The sequence below is a fragment of the Parasteatoda tepidariorum genome, chromosome 4 (genome assembly GCF_043381705.1).
Source record: "Parasteatoda tepidariorum isolate YZ-2023 chromosome 4, CAS_Ptep_4.0, whole genome shotgun sequence".
NCBI lineage: Eukaryota > Metazoa > Arthropoda > Arachnida > Araneae > Theridiidae > Parasteatoda > Parasteatoda tepidariorum.
In genome coordinates this window covers 22,259,914-22,264,404 of record NC_092207.1, presented here as the reverse complement: position 1 = coordinate 22,264,404, position 4,491 = coordinate 22,259,914, and positions in this window count along the sequence as shown.

The following is a 4,491-nucleotide window of genomic DNA, read 5'->3' as shown; positions in this document are numbered from 1 at the left end:
AAATAATGCATATTACTTTCAACAATAAATGTTTTTATTTGCAATTGATTTTATTCAATTCAGGATCAAAATTGCATACTATACTGACTTATTTCTAAAAAATTTAAGATTTCCGAAATTCGCACATTTTTGAAGTAGTGAACCATAAACAGCTGCATGAAAAAGCTCATAACCTTGAAACAAATTGTCATATAAACTTGAAATCGGATTTAATTTAATTCTGCCCAATATTCTAATAAGTAATAACAATCTGCTTAGTAAATAATTAACGTGGGTAAAATGCGAGAAAATAACATGTAATGAAAATAGCAGTCTTCTGATCAAACATAAAAAAGTGAGCTAGTACAGTTACTAGTTTTCAATTATCAAATATCTAGCAAACTATTGTTGTCAACAATTACATAAATTCTGTAGTTTATTAGGAGAGATTAATTTTTCTTTTTGGTATGAATTCATAACTATTTCCTAGGCGAAGGCTGAGCAGTAACTTGCTAGTCACTTCCAATTCGCTGCTGCACATGTGCTATTTTAAGTCTAAGTCATCTCAGCAATATCAGGGAACTGTGAATAAGCTCTGTAAATATATATATATATATATATATAAACAAAACTCCTCTAGTGACACTCAATTTGTGCTTTTGTTTTCATACTTTGCAATCTGGCAATCTTGTTACGAAAATATTTTTTAAATCATTCTTGAAAAATTTCCCGTTCATGTAAGTACATTTGAATTCGCTGCTCGCTTTATAGATTTTGTCTTATTCTGTTTTTTCTTTTTATTTTCTGTTTTTACGTGTTATTTTTACTTATTGTGCTCATTTTATTTGTTGTAATTTTGGTAAAAAAATTTTTTGAGTGTTCCACACACTATTGTATTAATATATTTTGATTTGGCTATATTGATACAATATCAGAAAGCACTCTTTTTTGCGGATATAATCGTGTGGGCTGATGAAAAGATTATATCTTTTATTTTCCGGATTTTAATAAAAAAAAATTATCCTTTTTTTTTCTTTTCTTTTCCTAGTTGTTTTTATTATTATTATTATTATTATTATTTTCTCCCCCCCCCTTTTTTTTTCTTCATATGTCTGTATTTTGTCTGTATATGTCTGTATCTGTCCTAACATCCCGTTTTTTTTAAAGTTGTCCAAACATCCAGATTTTTCGTTATCCGGAGCGGTCTTAGTTTCGATTGGTCCAGATAATTATCTTTCTACTGTACTGTCTGATTTTAAAAAAATGTTTTTTTATTAGTGCTAACTGATATAAATATTTTGTTTAGCTGTCTATTTGTCTTGAAGATTGATTAGATACTAAGGAACACTTCAGGGAGTTAAAAGACCTTAAATGGATGAAACATTTTGTCGGCTTGAAATAATCAAATTTTATTAGCATTGTTCTTTTGCCATTTTTGTTTCTGCAGTGTTCCTGTATCAGATTTTCTCAAACGGCTTTGCACACACTTGGGACTGGTCACATAAAAAGTTTACCCTTCCACGGAACTGTGAAGACACATAAAAAGTTTACCCTTCCATGGAACTGCGAAGACACACACACAGCTGTATTTTTGAGGATTAAATGTCTAAATTTGCATATACCGGGTATGATTGTAATATTAAAAACGTGCATTTCGAACAGTAAATAACGAAAATTTACGGATAATTGATCCTCCAAGGGTTGAGTTCGTGCGTAAAATTATACGGGAAATTCACTGCTACGCACCACACTCTCGACATGGGAGAAACATGTTTTCTGATGCACGGAAGCTTGCACTAATGCACTAAAAGCCGGGACTAATGCTCAGAGGGTCAATTTTTTCGTAAAGTAGTTGAAATCTTGACAATGAACCACTTTGTAGCACTTAGTTTGGTTTTTTAAATTGCTGAACAATGTGACATATTTGTAGAAGTAAGAGTTTACGGTAACTTGCTGATAAATATGTGTTTTAGGGGTACGATCGTACTACATGAGAACCAAACTGGGCAAAAATATTCTCTTCTGAAAAATTCGCTGTTTAAAGAACCGTTCTTAATGCATATCATTAAGGCATCTCCAATGCCTTTGATAGAAAAAAAAGTCATTGATTGGAGAATTTTTCTCCAGATGAGCGTGTGAAGGCTTAGAAACTAGATGTAAAATAAACTGCTCGAGCGTTAGCGAATTACATTAACGTATGCGATAGGGCATTCAGTGAGAATGCTCCATTAAATCGCATGTATTGGAAATGACCCTAGGAATTCTCAACATATGAGCGATTGAGGATTCGCTGCAGGGATTCTCTGCTTGGGATTCTCTATATGCGATTGACAAATGCAATTGCATGTAAGTTTTGTGGTGAAATCTATTTTATTTTCTCATATTTCAACCACACTCTGTAAGAATGCTCCTATGTAGCTTCTAAATATTTACACACGCACACACATGTAGGGCAATCTTATGCAGTCTGAGTGTTCCCTTAGTCAGTTACCCACTTGAACGATACAAGTTGGTTATATTTCAATTAAACGCTTGCATGTTGTTTGCTTTGTTGTTGTTGTTGTTGCAGTTAATTTACGTAGCACCAGAGCTGCACAATGGGCTATTAGCGACGGTCTGGGAAACATCCCTGACGATGATCCGAAGACATACCATCACAATTTTAATCCTCTGCAGATAAGATGGCACCCCCGCTTCGGGGTAGCCAACGACCTGCACGCGAGCACTTTACCGTAGAACAGTTTAACGAAGACTAATGCCGCACAGCCTCGGTCCCTACGCAGACTAATCCAAGTGGTCACCCATCCGCACACTGACCGCATCCAGTGATGCTTGACTTCGGTGATCTGCTGTGAACCGTGTCTTAACCTCGTTAAACTGTTCCACCGTAAAGTGCTCGACTTCGCTCGCAGGTAGTTGGGCTACCAAAGTAGGGGAGTCATCCCCTCTTCCGAGTATCAAAATTGTGATGGCATGTCTTCGAATCATCCTCAGGGATGATTCCCTGACTGTCGTCAATTGCTCATTGCGCAGCTCCACTGTGACGTAAATAAAGTACCTACCAATTTACCCGCGAAAATCAGATTCTCATTTGCAATTCAATTTAAAGAGCACATGCATATTTATTGATTGTTACACATACATATGTAGGTTTATGTGCTTAATATAAAAGAAGAAGTGGTGTTAATTACAGCACAAATATACAGTCAGCGTTACGGCAAACCTGCTATCACCATGTTTTGAAGCTATTGGTTAGCGATACCGTTTGGCCAGAGAGGGCCAAATGCCAGCATGAGAATTTCGCTGGTGCCGTTCGAGATCTTAAATATTTGGCCAACTCGGTCTACCATTGAAGCATCTTTTATTTTCATATATTTTATCTTTAAAAATATTATTTTGAGTAAGAAAATAATCGCTATCGATATTGTGAATCTGTATAAGAGTACTGTACTTCCAAGGTGTCCTGAGTTCCAGATCCATGAGAATGAAAGATCTAAGAAAAGATTTGAAAAGGAACAAAATAGATGAACACATAGCTGAACTATGTGCAAATTTCTTCAGAGATGCACTCTCCTGTCATACGTGCAACTACTTTAAAAACATCTATTTTGAGCTAATCAAAGACAACATAAAATACAGCCCGGCAACCGCATTTTTCTTATCTGATGTGGTATTGTCCCGTAAATTTTGTAAATACTTGTATATATTTTTGCGCATTTATTATCATTCCTATTTTTCTCTTCTTTATTATCATTCCTATTCCTATTTTTCTGAAGCTATGTGGCTACTATACACCTGTGAAGCTCCGGGGTAATACCTCAGAGGGGGGGAGGTGAGGCAATCTGCCACAAAAACCTCTTCTCTCTCTTAAATTTGTTTGTTTAAATCTCGCTATTTTATTTTAATTTTCACTCAGTAAACGTTACTGAACCCCAACCTTCACCATTCAATTGCGCTTCGGCGATTTATCATACATTCCCACTCAGATGAGTTAGTTAGAGCACCTCGCGGGGCTGATGCTAAGATAACTACAACATATGAGTATGAGGTGTCCTGAGTTTTGTCCGGCTCCACTTAGTCTAATTTCAGGATGAATTGGAAAAGGGCAGTAAGGCCTCAGACGCCCAGTTCTTTTACAACGACCGAATTGTCCGGCTTCAGTTACTAAAATAAGACCTGGTGTTTAAGAGATTTAATTAAGGTTCAATCCTAAATAATTGAATTATGTTGGATATCTATCAAATCTCACAATTCTATACGTCTAGTTAATCCGGTAGTCTTCAGTGTGTTGATAACGAGAATCCAAAGAAAAATGGAATACCTTATTATGATGGAAAGTTGTAGTTGTAGTTAATTTACGTCACACTAGAGCTGCACAATGGGCTATTGGCGACGGTCTGGGAAACATCCCTGAGGATGATCCGAAGACAAGTCATCGCAATTTTGTATGATGGAAAGATGAAGTTATTTAAAAATATTCTGAAATATCAATCATCAGTCACTAAGAAACAA